Source organism: Chrysemys picta, chromosome 1 (assembly GCF_011386835.1).
Source record: "Chrysemys picta bellii isolate R12L10 chromosome 1, ASM1138683v2, whole genome shotgun sequence".
Classification (NCBI taxonomy): Eukaryota; Metazoa; Chordata; order Testudines; family Emydidae; genus Chrysemys; species Chrysemys picta.
In genome coordinates this window covers 232,599,922-232,615,869 of record NC_088791.1, presented here as the reverse complement: position 1 = coordinate 232,615,869, position 15,948 = coordinate 232,599,922, and the positions used below count along the sequence as shown (strand labels likewise).

General features: G+C 39.5%; 1 protein-coding gene across 1 annotated transcript in view; it reads left to right on the top strand.

Annotated features, from left to right (window-relative positions):
- LOC101941338 (regucalcin-like) overlaps positions 1-15,948 on the top strand; it is a 39,006-nt gene that overhangs the window by 3,191 nt on the left and 19,867 nt on the right. The window contains exons 2-3 of the mRNA XM_005283276.4: positions 11,607-11,932; positions 12,531-12,581. The gene's annotated coding sequence lies outside the window, so the exon portion shown is untranslated. The remainder of the gene's footprint in view (positions 1-11,606; positions 11,933-12,530; positions 12,582-15,948) is intronic.

Sequence of the window (15,948 nt, the reverse complement as noted above, 5' to 3'; positions counted from 1 at the left end):
GATGTCACATCAATAATATATTTTTTTGGTGAGGTGAGGTGTTAAACATCTCATCAGTACTGTGTTCCTGTTTGGGATTCTGCTATTTTTGATTTCAACAGCGCATTGCCAAAAAGTCCTGGATATATAAATATAAATCAGCAAATTGAAGGGGGCAGATAATTTCTTTTCCAACACAGAAAAGAAAACGTGTACAATCAGGCATGGATAGAACTTGGGAAGTTGAATGGTGTGAGTGATTTAGAAAGTATCTCTACTGGTTGCATGTGGCTAGTAGGAAAGTAGTCAAAGAAGCTAATAGACTGGAGAAAATGAAAGCATTGGCATGTATATTTCCCCTCCCCCCCATGCTACGATATGCAAATATCTAGTGTGTAAATGAAAACAAAATAAAATCCCACTTACTCCTTGGCAAACATACCTCTTTGTGTTGTTCAAATGCAGACACTCTGGATATGAGTATTTTATTAACAAACCTTTTATAAAAAGAACAGGAGTACTTGTGGCACCTTAGAGACTAACAAATTTATTTGAGCATAAGCTTTCATGGGCTACAGCCCACTTCATCTGATGCATGTAGTAGTAAATACAGTAGGAAGATATATATATATATATACACACACACAGAGAGCATGAAACAATGGGTGTTACTATAAGGAGAGTAATCAGTTAAGGTGAGCTTTTATCAGCAGGAGAGAAAAAGAACTGTTTGTACTGGTAATGAAAATGGCCCATTTCCAGCAATTGAGAAGGAGATATGAGGAACTGTAGGTGTGAGGGGAAAATAAGCATGGGGAAATAGTTTTACTTTGTGTAATGGCCCATCCACTCCCAGTCTTTATTAAAGCCTAATTTAATGGTGTCCAATTTGCAAATTAATTCCAATTCAGCAGTCTCTTGTTGGAGTCTGTTTTTGAAGTTTTTTGTTGTAATATTGTGACTTTTAGGTCTGTAGTCGAGTGGCCAGGGAGATTGAAGTGTTCTCCAACTGGTTTTTGAATGTTATAATTCTTGACGTCTGATTTGTGTCCATTTATTCTTTTACATAGAGACTGTCCAGTTTGGCCAATGTACATGGCAGAGGGGCATTGCTGGCACGTGATGGCATATATCACATTGGTAGATGTGCAGGTGAACGAGTCTCTGATAGTGTGGCTGATGTGAATAGGTCCTATGATGGTGTCCCTTGAATAGATATATGGACAGAGTTGGCAACGGGCTTTGTTGCAAGGATAGGTTCCTGGGATAATGTTTTTGTTGTGTGGTGTGTGGTTGCTGGTGAGTATTTGCTTCAGGTTTGGGGGCTGTCTATAAGCAAGGATTGGCCTGTCTCCCAAGATCATTATAGTGTGTATGGTAACACCCATTGTTTCATGTTCTGTGTGTGTGTGTGTGTGTGTGTATCTATCTATCTTCCTACTGTATTTTCCACTACATGCATCAGATGAAGTGGGCTGTAGCCCACGAAAGCTTATGCTAAAATAAATTTGTTAGTCTCTAAGGTGCCACAAGTACTCCTGCTCTTTTTGCGGATACAGACTAACACGGCTGCTACTCTGACACCTTTTATAGCACAGTAACACTTTGGTGCAGTCGTGCAGAGTCTGCTGTTGATCCACATTTTGGGTGATGCAAGTAACCCTTACTTCTCTTGAGTCTCATTGTGACGATGTGGTTCTGGCGGGACCCAACTGAGAGTGCCAATTCAGGACAAATTGCTAAAAACAGAGCAGTTACAGCCCAAGGCTGGGGTTTTTCCGCCTCCAAGGCAAGGCAAACCAAACCAGCCAGACTAAGAGGACTTCAGTCTCACCCCACTGGCTAACCACAAGTCACACAAGCAATTCACTTGGACACTCCAGTTTCCCAGTATCACCACCAGTGCCACTCGTTATGGGGTCAAATGGTTATGAAAACCAATACCCCAATAAAAGAAAAAAGGTTCTCCTGATCCCATAGGACCAAGCCCCAGATCCAGGTCAATATACAAATCAGATCTTACCCACAAATCACGCTGTTGTCAATCCTTTAGACTCTAAAATCTAAAGGTTTATTCATAAAAGGAAAAGATATAGATGAGAGTTAGAACTGGTTAAATGGAATCAATTACATACAGTAATGGCAAAGTTCTTGGTTCAGGCTTGCAGCCGCGATAGAATAAACTGCAGATTCAAATCAAGTCTCTGAAATACATCCCCAGCTGGGATGGGTCATCAGTCCTTTGTGTAGAGATTCCATTTGTAGCAAAGTCCCTCCAGAGGTAAGAAGCAGGATTGAAGACAAAATGGAGAGGAGGCATCAGCCTTATATAATCTTTTCCAGGTGTAAGAACACCTCTTTGTTCTTACTGTGAAAATTACAGGAAAATGGAGTCTGGAGTCACATGGGCCAGTCCCTGCGTACTTTGCTGAGTCTCAAGGCATATTTGCCTTCTCTCAATGGGTCCATTGTATAGCTGATGGTCCTTAATGGGCCATCAAGCATGCTAGGCAGAGCTAACACCAGCTTGTCTGGGATGTCACCCAGAAGCATAGCATAAGTTTGAAATACAGACAGTATAGAGCCAATATTCATAACTTCAACTAAATAGATACACACATATAGATAGCATAATCATAACCAGTAAACCATAACCTTGTCTTAGACACCCCATTTGACCCCCTTTATACAAGATTTGGGTGCCACTCCAGGACCTTGGTTGCAACAATGATCTATGTGGTCCCAGATTATATCAATAACGTCACACTCATCCACACCTCTGTTTGCTCTATAGACTGCAGGTCAGTCTAGAGCAGGGGTCAGCAACCTTTCAGCAGTGGTGTGCCAAGTCTTCATTTATTGACTCTAGCTTAAGGTTTCGCATACCAGTAATACATTTTAACGTTTTTAGAAGGTCTCTTTCTATAAGTCTATAATATATAACTAAATTATTGTTGTATGTAAAGTAAATAAGGTTTTAAAAATGTTTTTAAGAAGCTTCATTTAAAATTAAATTAAAATGCAGAGTCCCCCCCAGACCGGTGGCCAGGACCCGGGCAGTGAGAGTGCCATTGAAAATCAGCTTGCATGCTGCCTTTGGCACGCGTGCCATAGGTTGCCTACCCCTGGTCTAGAGCACTTCATGAGTACTCTTGAAGAGAAACAGGGAACTGTGCCAATCATTTCTTCATCCTGTTGTTCTTCTGCTAACCAGATAATTTCTTCTGTGGCAGAACCTGCAGCGGGAGGGTCTAGCAGCGAATGAAAGTTCAGTGAGTTAATAGTTGTAGTCTTATTAGTTATATTGTCTATTAGAAATAACCATGTATCATGGTTGCCATAGCGATGGAACTACTATTGTCATATTTGTTTCTCACAACAGTATCTTTGAGTGTAAATTCAGTAAATACATATATGATGGGTTTGGTCACAGAAACCCCTTTGGGACTGCCACCCGATGTGCTGGGACTACCTCTGAGCTCATTTTCCCTGGCAGCTTGGGACTTCAGTACCTTGCCTGGTTGTGCCAGACACTCTAGCCTGCTACAAAACAGAACCAGGTCTGACCAACATCCCCCAGAAGCTGCAAGCTTAACTAAAACAGCTTAAGAAGTGCTCCTGTCTCCAACACCCAGATACCCAGTTCCCAATGGGGTCCAAACCCCAAATAAATCCATTTTACTCTGTATAAAGCTTATACAGGGTAAACTCATAAATTGTTCATCCTCTATAACACTGATAGAGAGAGATGCACAGCTGTTTGCTCCCCCAGGAATTAATTGCTTGCTCTGGGTTAATTAAATAAAAAGCGATTTTATTAAATATAAAAAGTAGGATTTAAGTGGTTCCAAGTAATAGACAGAACAAAGTGAATTACCAAGCAAAATAAAATAAAACACGTAAGTCTAAGCCTAATACAGTAAGAAACTAAATGCAGGTAAATCTCACCCTCGGAGATGTTCCAATAAGCTTCTTTTACAGACTAGACTCCTTCCTAGTCTGGGTGCAGCAATCACTCACACCCCTGTAGTTACTGTCCTTTATTCCAGTTTCTTTCAGGCATCTCTTTGGGGTGGAAAGGCTATCTCTTGAGCCAGCTGAAGACAAAATGGAGGGGTTTCCAGGGGCTTATGTAGTCTCTCTCTTGTTGGTGGAAACTGCTCTCTCCCCCTGTGTAGAATCACAGCTACAAGATGGAGTTTTGCAGTCACATGGGCAGGTCTCAGTTCTCCACAGGCAGATGCCATTGCTCACATGTTAGTTTGAATGTTTCCAGGAAAGCTCAGATGTGGATTGGCGTCTTTCAATGTTCATTGTTAGTTAAGTACTCTCAATTACTTGAATAACCCCTTCACACTATGTTGACCAAATCTGTTTTATGTGCTTCGTACAGCAAATACTTTAAATACAAGCATAGCGCCAACGCTCATAACTTCAGATATAAAAATGATACATGCATACAAATAGGATGAATACATTCAGTAGAACATAACCTTTGCAAAGATATGTTACATGGCATATGTAGCATAAAACATATTCCAGTTATGTCATATTTACCTTCATAAGTATATTTCTATAAAGCATTATGGGGTGCAACGTCACAACATCCACAAACTAAACACACATTTTACCACCCTATATTATCATATGGCTACAGGGCAATTGAAATTACATGTATGCTAATTTTTAAAAATAAATAATCCAAAAATACATTCCAAGTGTGATTGGTTTAGCATATCCATTGTCTTGACTGTGCACTGTTGTTCTCAGTAGTCAGTGTACAAAGGGTAAAATCCTTATTGCTATTTTCAGCTAATGGAGATACTCATTTTAGCTCAAGTAATGAGGACTTTTGTTTCTGAAACCAGAAGTCCTAGGTTCTATTCTTAATGCTGCCAGCTTTAGATGGTAACTATTGGTACAGTTCAGGGCAACGGCACCTGTATTCCCCCTCTGAAGTCCGCCAAAGACACCCACTCTAGGCTCCCGGCTCTTCAGCTGTCACATCTCTCTCCCTTCTTATTGGAATTTTTCGAGGTTACACAGTTCCCTACACTGTGATATCGCCAGAAAGCCAGACTGCCTAAACAGGCTTTCTTTTTGAAGGCTATGAACAAAGTAATGATCAGCACTCGTGAGTTACCATATAGTTCTTTGTAAGCAAGCACATTTATTCTTAAGGTGAAAATACTACAGAGAAAACATACTAAAAACAATAAAAGAACCTACTTGCATGCTAATAAGATTACCAGAGATCACCCACAACTCCAACTAGGGCTCTGGTAGGAGTCAGTCCTTCAAACCCTGCCAAGGGGTTTTTCTGTGGTCACAGGTTTAACAGCCTTAGCTCAGAACCAAAATAACCAGCTGGGCAGTTCATCCATTTCTCTATTCAACTTGGCCTTTGATCTTGAGACTCTGGGAATAGGTAATCAACAGACAATGGTCTCCTGTTTAAGATGTAGCTACACATGGCTGGGTTTTTGTATAAGAGGGGGGAAGAAGAGAATTTGCATTCACAGCCTAGAGATTCCCCAAGCAAACTATTTATGCTGTTTGTCCCAAAAGTCCATTCTTGCCTGGCACGTTCTTCAATACAGTCCTCTGAAGTTCAGAACATTTCTCAGGGTTCACATCATATCTCCCCTCTAGAGAGATTATATTCAATCCCAATCCACGATAATACATAACCTTTGCATTTAATTCAATGGACTCCAAAGATACTTAAACTTAGTTCAGTAAGGTTTCTTTCAAGGATATTGCTGGAGGTCTCATGCTGACAGTACTAAAACATCCTTAGAATTCTTCTGTGCTAGCTGCAACACTTTTTGAGTTAGGAAATTGTCATCTATTATGTTTAGAAATTCCATTTTAAACCTTGGCCTGACAGATAAAGAGGAACTGATCACAGAACTAAAAATTAATGGTAGCTTAGGTACAAATGACCATAATTTGACCACACTTGTAATGTGGAAGCTGAATGAAGTCCAGACCAGTAATATATGTACTTGGTGCTTTAATAGGGCCAATTTCACAAAACCGAAAACAATTATGAGAAAAATCAGATGGGAGGAAGAATTCAATTAGAAAAATGTGAATGATAATGGGGAATCATTTAAGAATACTTTACTTGATACCCTAAAGCAACAATGTCACAATTGAGGAAGAATTAAAAAAAAAAAAAAAAAAAAGAACACCTGGTTTAGATGGGAAGTGAAAGCAGCTGTAAAAAATAAAATATAACAAATAGAAGAGGTGAAAGTTGATAGTAATGAATATAGATCAGAAGTTAAGAATTACAAAAAATTGATAAAGGAAGCCAGCAGATACAAGGAGAAATATAGGGCCAACAGAGTTAACGACAATAAAAGGACTTTTAAAAATATATTAGGAACAAAAAGAATCGTAACAATGGTATTGGTCCATTACTAGAAGGAAATGGTAGATTTATTAATAAAAATGCAGAAAAGGCAGAAGAGTTCAATAAATATTTTTGTTCTGTATTTGGAGGAAAAAACAAATGATATAGTCTGATCATATGGTGAAGATAACACTCTTTCCATTCCACTAATCTCTTTGGAGCATGTTAAACAGAAATTACTAAAGTTACAGATTTTTAAATGAGCAGGTTCAGATAGCTTGCATCCAAGAGTTTTAAAAGAGCTGGCTGAGGAACGTGCTGGACTATTAATGTTGATTTTCAATAAGTTTTGGTGCAAATTCAAGAAGACTGGAAGAAAGCTAACTTTTTGCCAATTTTTATAAAGATAAATAGGATGATCTGACATCAATCCTGGGCAAGATAATGGAGTGGCTGATATGACACTTGATTAATAAAGAACTAGAGGAGGGTAATGTAATTAATGCAAATGAACATGAGCTTATGGAAAATAGATCCTGTCAAACTGTGGATATCTTTTATTATTATTATTTTATTTTTTTAGATTACAAATTTGGGTGATAAAGGTGATAGTGTTGATGTAATATATTTAGAGTTCTGTAAGATATTTGACTTGGTGCCACATGATATTTTGATTAAAAAATTAGAACGATATAAATGAACATAACATGGTGCACATTAAATAGATTAAAAACTGCCTAACTGATAGGTCTCAAACTGTTACTATAAACAGGGAATCATCAGTGGGGTCCTGCAGGGATCAGTTACTTATACTATTTATACTATTTAACATTTTTATCAATGACCTGGAAGAGAACATGAAATTATCACTGGTAAAGTTTGCAAATGCCACAAAAATTGGGGCAGTGGTAAACAATGAAGAGTACTGGTCACTGATTCAACACAATCTAAATTGCTAGGTAAACTGTGTGCAAGCAAGCAATATGCTAAAGGTAAATGTATACATCTAGAAACACAGAATGTAGGCTACACTTACAGGATGGGAAATGCTATCCTGGGAAGCGATGACTGAAAATGATTTGAGGGCTTTGATGGATAACACTGCTCTACAGCCAAAATGCTTCTGAAATAAATGTAGTCAAACTTTACTAATTCTGGGTCACTGAGAACGAAAATGATGCTTAAAATTGTTGATTGGTTCTAGTTTTCAAGATATGCCATTGGGTCAGTATATACGACCCTTGACTTGGGAATGGCAGAGGATACGTGAGTTATAAAGGGAAGGGATCTCAATTTAAACCAGAAATGACTAAAATACATCTTTGACTGGATCTATGAATAAATCTATGACTGGGTTTGGACAGTACTTGCTTTTTAGGCAAAACAATGAATGATGCAATCTGAAGCTGGTATTGCGTCATACATGATATGAATTGCATCATGTTATTCCTAGAAGTCATGGATGATGCAATCATAACAAAGCTTACATCACTCTGCTGAACAAATTGCCCTAGATCAGCTCTAGAAATCATACAGTGTTGTGCTCTCTTATTTGTCAGTGTTTGATTTTGCAAAGGGATACATTTCTGTTTAGCCAAAGTGAGCAGAGATGCCTCGTACTTGTGTGAACAGTGCAGATAACTTCTGCTATGTTTCTGGTGAAGTGATTTTGCATCACAAAAGCGCAGTATAACCACTATGATTAAGAAAGCCTATCACCTTTATTTTGGCTGCAAAATTGGAGATCAGGACAAGAGATGGGCCCCACACATATGCTGCAACACTTGTGCAACAAATCTTCGCCAGCGGTTGAACAGGAAAAGAAAATCTATGCCTTTTGCGGTGCCAATGATTTGGAGAGAGCCAACAGATCATACCAGCAATTGTTACTTCTGCATGGTGCCTCCAGTTGGGAAAGGTGTGTCAAAGAAGAAAAAGTGGACTGTGCATTATCCAAACATTCCATCAGCTATACGCCCAGTACCCCACGGAGAAGGACTGCCGGTTCCTGATGCACCAGAATCGTTCTCACTTGAGTCAGACGAGGAAGAGGATGAAACTTCTGGTCCTGAACCATCAATGTCACAGGACCCACATTTTCTCCCATCCTCCTCCTCTGAACCACACCTCATAACACAAGGTGAACTGAATGACCTTGTCAGGGGTTTGGAACTACCCAAGAGTAAGGCAGAGCTGTGGGGCTCCAGACTACAGCAGTGGAATCTCCTGGCAGGTGATGTTAGGGTTTCCATGTTCCGTGACCGTCAAAAGGATCTTGTCCCATTCTTCTTCATGGAAGGTGATCTTGTAGCCTGCAACAACATCGATGGTGTGATGGCAGCCCTCAACATCGTTCACGATCCAGATGAGTGGAGACTGTTCATTGATTCATCAAAGACGAGTCTTAAAGCTGTTTTACTGCATAATGGCAATGTTTTGCCATCAATTCCGGTTGGTCATGCAGTCCATATGAAGGAAACCTATGACAACATGAAACAACTTTTGAGGTGTATAAACTATGACCAACATCAGTGGCAGCTTTGTGGCGATTTGAAGGTTGTTGCTCTCCTGCTTGGTCTGCAGGCTGGTTACACAAAGTACTGCTGTTTTCTCTGCACATGGGATAGTCGTGCAAGAGATTCCCACTACATCAAGAAAGATTGGCCACTCCGACAGTCATTGGAGCCTGGGAGGAAAAGTGTTCAGCATCCACCACTTGTTGAATCAAGGAAGATTTTGTTACCACCCTTACACATCAAGCTGGGTCTGATGAAGAACTTTGTCAAGGCCATTGACAAAACACAAGCAGCTTTCAAGTACCTCTGTGGAAAATTTCCAAGGTTAAGTGAAGCTGAGATAAAGGAAGGTGTCTTTGTTGGTCCTCAGATTTGTGAACTTCTTCGAGATGATGCATTTGACCGTGCACTGCGTGGCAAGGAAAAGACGGCATGGAAAGGCTTGCAGTTAGTGGCAATAAATTTTCTCGGAAACAACAAGGCAGACAACTACAGGTTGTTGGTGGAAAACCTCCTCAAGGCATACAAAAGCCTTGGTTGCAACATGTCACTAAAGATACATTTTTTGCATTCTCATCTAGATTTTTTTCCACCGAACTGCAGACCAGTGAGCGACGAGCACGGCGAGCAATTTCACCAAGACATTGCAACAATGGAGAAACGCTATCAGGGCAAATGGAGCCCATCAATGCTCGCAGACTATTGCTGGATAGTGACAAGAGATGCTCCATTTAATGAATACAAGAGAGAAGCCAAGAAGCACCGAGTAGACACTGAATAGGACTAAACTATGTACATAATAGTTTTTTGCCTTTTGTTTCATAATAAATTTTATTTATATAACCCTTTTGCTCATTTTTAAAGTGTTCCATAAACAGGACAGGTGAAATATTATCATGTAAAGCAACCATAAACACATGAAAAGACCTAGGTTTACAATTTATGATTAAAACTTTACTATCTACACAATATACATAGACATAAAATGTAAAAACTTAAATATCTTAGAAACAGTAGCCAATCAGTTGTTTTAATTGTCATATTTGAATTCAGCACATCAAAATACATAATAAATTGCACATTTTATTTCTGAAGCAGACGACTTCTCAAAAATTTTAGACCAGTGTATCAGCTGCACATGAGTTCCCAGTGTGAAACTCAAGCCAAAAGAACAAACGCAATTCTGAGATGCATAAACAGAGGAATCTTGAGTAGAAGTAGAGAGGTTATTTTACCTGTGTTTTTGGCACTGTTGGAATACTGTGCCCAGTTCCAGTGACAATTCTAAAAGGATGTTGATAAACTGGAGAGGGTTCAGAGAAGAGCCACAAGTAGAGAAAGGTATAACACAATCCAGTGGCTGCAACTTGAAGTTAGACAAATTCACACTGGAAATAAGATGTACATTTTAATGGTAAAAATAGTTCACCACTGGAACAATTTACCAAGGGGTTGTAGTGGATTCTCCATCACTGACCATTTTTAAATCAAGATTGGATGTTTTTCTAAAATACATGCTCTAGGAATTATTTTTGGGAAGTTCTATGGCCTGTGTTACACAGGAGATCAAACTAAATGATCCTAATGGTCCCTTCTGACCTTAGAATCTATGAAATTGACGTATCTGTCACAACTGTGATAATTGTTATGTGTGCCTATGGCTTTGGCTTTTTTTGGCTTCTCTAAAAGAGCTGTCGGTGATTTTGCTCTGAGACTTGGCTTTGATCTATTCAAAACACACTCTATAGATGCCCAACCCACTGTATGCGAACTTGGCTAATTAATTCTTTTCCTAGTGTCCGACTATTAGAAGTCTGTCTAGCTCTCTTTGCTCCTCCAGTGGTACTATGTGTCCATATTAACCATCCTGGTTTCTGTAAACTTGTGCAGTGCATCCACACGCAGCACGTTCTCCATCCTGCGCTCTGTGGTACGCCATAGTTGCTAGTAAAGCTCCCGGATAGGGTGCACGACATGGGAGCAGGTGCCTATATACATAAAAGAATACATATTTGCACTTCAACATGTTAGTATATTTGATTTCTTCAAAGATTGCTTCCAGCTGTTTTGTCCTGGCCACAATGCCATGGTGATGGGAAGGAGCTGTGCCCTCAAACAAATACTTCCAGATGCCCTGATATAAAGCCCTAAACAGCTTCTATGCCCAAAGCCTGCTAGACCCTGGGCCTGCAGGCCCAAGGTTCACAAAGGTGAGCACTGCTACTTGGTATTAATATTGGCAAGTTAATAGAAACGAGCATGGGGACTTGCCTGTGTTCAACATTATTAAAATATGGTGGACCAGATGAACTTCAGTGAAGGAATCTGTGGAAAATGATGAATCATTTGTTGGAAAATGATGAATCATTTGCTAAAAAACACATCCACTTGCCAGGTGTAAGGTGCTGTGGGAATGCTGTATGACCTCAACCTCAAATCCCACCCAGAGGACCTGGCTGCTTCTTTCATTTCAGCTCCCAAACCTTGTCCAGTGGGGAATAGCTGCCTGGTAGATTTTTATGCATGAGGTATGGTGAATACCCATCCCTTAAATGGAACTTCTCAACTTCTTCATACAGATGTTTTTCAATTCATATTTGAAAGAAAGAACAGCAGTCACCTCCCCCTGATGTTTCCTACCCTGCTGCCATTCATCCAGTTTAGTGGAATTTCTTCACTTTTGTTTTAATGCATGTGTTTTTTTTTATGTTGCTATGTCCTGAACAGAGACTTACTTGCATTGATTTCAGGTAGGGTTGGGCAAGAACTCAACAACAGGAAAAGCCATATCAGGAGGAGCAGCTGCTGTGCCCTGAAGGTTTTTTCACTCGTGATCTAAATCTATAGTCACGGGTGAGTGTATTTATTTCCAACCGACCTGGGAAAATCAAAATATTCCTTTACCTGAGAAATAGTTTCTATTGAAATAAGCAATAAAGTAATTACTGCCTTGGGATCCAAAATCTTCCTGATCCAAGTTTCATTCAAGAGGGATTCTTCGAAAGAGAAGGAAGTTACATGAAGATAACCCTTCAGTTGACTTTTAGAGAACATTGCCAAGTAGGATACCGCAGAGGTCAGTAGTGGCATTTATGCCTGTTTATTAACAGTATAAATTCAAACAAGTTTGTTGTTGACGCTGAAAGGGGGGAGAATGGCAAATACAGAGGAGTCAAACTGCAAAATGCAGGTTACATCCAAAGAGAGGAGATTCTAGTGGGTGTAAAGTTGGATACCTAGAGGGAAGAAGTGGGGCAGTTAAGAGGAAAGGAGAGAGCTAGAGAGAGAATTAGTAAATATTTGTAATGCCATATTGACAAACTCTCTGGTGTGTGTAATATGTAAATAAAATGTGTGTGTATTTATAATAGTATATGACTCTCATGCCAAGAAGTCATAGTGCCTTAGTATATGAATTCAGTGTCTTAACTATCACATTCAGTTTAGGAAAACTAGAAGTAAAAGAACCCAACAGCAATTGCATAAGGATTTGGAGGGTAAGATATCAGGAGAGAAAAAAGGATCTGTATGTGTGTGTAATGTTGGTGTTGGGGGCGGGGGGAAATACTATCAGGGAACAGGGAACCCACAGGTGGTGTTGCAGAGGGATATAATCATGATCTATGAATACCATTAGGTTGACAATTTCAATAGAGAATTTTTCTATTTCACAGAACAATAGGACAAGAAGCAAATTAACTGAAGATAAAGACGGAAAAGTTGAGGTAAACTTTTACTCTGTGTGTGTGCGCGTGCACACACACGTGCTAATTGTGGGTTAATCATGTTTTTATAGATATGGTCCTGTTTTGGTGGGGATGGGGGATGCAGAGGTGCACTACTCTGGGAGAATTTCTGAGATTTAATGGGTAAAACATGCATCTCACTGCATGCTGGGTTACCTTTGCTGGCCAGTGCATATGACTGGCAAGCCTGGGCCCTGCTTGGGGTGTCTTGCACCTCAAGGGGCACAGGGCAGAAGCACTTCATGTGCTTTGTGGAGCACAGGGACAGCAATTGTGCTTGGCTGTTGGGCAGGGTGAAGATGAGTTTTTCACAGCCTCCTTCCCCCATGTTTGCACGTTCACAGAGCATTTACATCTAGCTCTATGTGACTTGTAATTTTTCATTGTGATGCTGTTTTCATAGCTGCCTCCCAGCTGGGATGACTGACTGACTATATTGCATACAGATTGCTCTGTGAGAAAACAGTGCGTTCATTTCTGTTGTTATGATTATTACTTCACTTCTTTGCATTGCTTCATTTCATGTTGGCACTATGGTATTAAGCTTTATGGCCACATAATCTTGGCAACAGAAAAGTAGTGCTGGTTGGGAAATGTGTTTTCTTGATGAAAATTTCTTGATGAAAATGGATTTTTGGAGGCTTTTATTTAAAATATGACAATTTTTCAGTTTTTGACCAAGAAAAATGAACAAATTCTTTTGGTTTTCATTTTTTTGATGAAAACAGAATTTTTTCCCCCCAAAATTTCCATTTAGTCAAAAAGGCATTTTTTAAAATAGTAAAACACTTTGGTGAAAATTTTTCAGTCAGCTTGCTGTAAGAAAGAAAGGCCGGTAGGCTCCATGCTGTGAAATTGAGCCTGGCACAAACGCTCGTGAAACACACAAACACAAAAATTCTGCAACACACCTGTTTGGGCCTGATGACAAAACAGTGTACCATGGCACACAGGTTGGGAAACACTGATTTAGCTTATGTCATTAGGGGAGGTGGTGGTGTTTGACGGGTTCAGTCACAGAGATCCCGTTGGGACTGTCACCTGATGTGCTGAAATTATCTCTGAGCCCGTTTTCCCTGCCACCTTGGGACTTCCAGAACCCTGTCTTGTTGAGCCAGACACGCTAGCCTGCTGCAACACAGACTTAACTGCAGACTTAACTGAAAACAGTTCAGCAAGTTACCTGCCTCCAGCAATCAGACACCCAGTTTTACTCTGTATAAAGCTTATACAGGGTAAATTCATAAATTGTTCACCCTCTATATCACCGATAGAGAGTTATGCACAGCTGTTTGCTCCCCCAGGTATTAATCACTTACTCTGGGTTTATTAATAAACAAAAGTGATTTTATTAAGTATAAAAAGTAGGATTTAAGTGGTTTCAAGTAATAACAGACAGAACAAAGTAAATCACCAAGCAAAATGTAAAGCAAAAACATGCAAGTCTAAGCCGAATACATTAAGAAACTGATTACAGGTAATATCTCACCCGCTGAGATGTTCCAATTAGCTTCTTTCACAGACTAGACTCCTTCCTAGTCTGGGCCCAATCTTTTCCCCTGGTACAATCTTTGTTAGATCCAGCAGACATCTCAGGTGGTAAGCAGGAGTTTTCTCATGATTGGCAGCCCCCTTTGCCCTGGTCCACCCCCTTTTATAGTTTTAGCACAAGGTGGGAATATTTTGTCTGTCCCTATCCCCACCCCGCCTCATCAATGGAAAAGTACAAGGATTAAGATGGATTCCAGTATCATGTGATATGGTCACATGTCGCTGTTAGACTCCTAGTCTCCATTCTTCCTGGGCTGGCCCACACATACACAAGAAAGTTTGCACGTAAATAAACCATTTACAACCAATTGTCCTAGTCAGTGGAGCCATCAAGATTCTAAACCATCATTAATGGCCCACACTTTGCATAATTACAATAGGACCTCAGAGTTATACTTCGTATTTCTAGTTTCAGATACAAGAATGATACATGCATACAAATAGGAGGAATATATTCAGTAGGTTATAACCTTTGTTATGATACCTTACAAGAGATCTTTTGCATAAAGCATATTCCAGTTACATCATATTCACACTCATAAGCATATTTCCATAAAACATATGGAACATATATAACATTCACAGTGTTATGCTGACAGACAAACTCCTTCTGTTGACATATGTTACACAAGGGGGTCTGCCAGTATAGCTGTGCTGGCTAAGTGTTTATAGTGTAGACATGGCTTTTTAACCACCATTTTAAAGAACCCAGTATCTTAAGCACAAAACTATCCTTCCTTGAGATCTCACGTGACATTGTACTACAAAATCCCTTTTCCCCTCATTTTTTCCCTCTAGTCATTTGTCTCTAAATTTAAAAAGTCTGGGCTAGTCATTGGGGAACGTGAATGGTGAAATATCTGGATTTTCCTCCTCTGCTCCCAATGACAACTCAGAGAAAAATGTTGAGCAAGACTTTTCTACCTCTCAGGTTGTCCTGCTGCTGCTGGCAATATGAAACAGACCATTTTCAGGGCTTTGTTTCATGCCTCATCATGCATGTGACTGCTGACTGCACAGAAAATGTAAACAGTTAACTGCTATGTATAGATAACATCAACTATTACACATTTTTAATCTCTGAAATTGCTGACAGTTTTACTGGGTCAGCATAGGAAAGAAGACACCAACCCAGTCCTTGGGTTCATCTGCCGGAGCTGTGTTCTTTAATTAGTTCTTATTAGATGAATAGTATCACATTTCCTCTTTGTGCCCCATAGCTTGGTTTGACTATTCTGCCTTTTTGTCTGTGTTAAAATTGCAGTGTTATTTAAATTGTGTGTGTTCCCAAAATTACTTATCTTTCACAGACTATGGTTCAATTGGACAGAAACTTAGTGTCAGCTGTTGCCTTGTTCAAGATTTCAATCTGAAGTTGAAATTGAGAGTGTGTGTGTGAGAAAGAGAGATGGAAAAAGCACACTTAGTAGCCAGTGGTTAATAGTAGATTCTTTGGATATATCTAATACACACTGAAGCCACAAATTTTGCTACAACAATGATTTTTAAAGACACACAATATTTAAAATTCAGAAATACTATTTTAAGAGAACTCTTGGAAAGAGATTTTTAATTATACAGTTTCTTTTTTACATCAGAATGGATGTTTTGATATCATTTGGCTTTTAGTTCCTAATCAGATATACTTCTTGCCTCCTCAAAGCAATGGTAAGTTCAAGATGTTTCAATATGCAAAGGATTTTGATGATACATGTTGGCCACGTCTGCTCTGAAAGTGGCTGAAGCATGATGTCAAGAGACTAAAATGTCCATATAATTATGTATAATGCCTTCA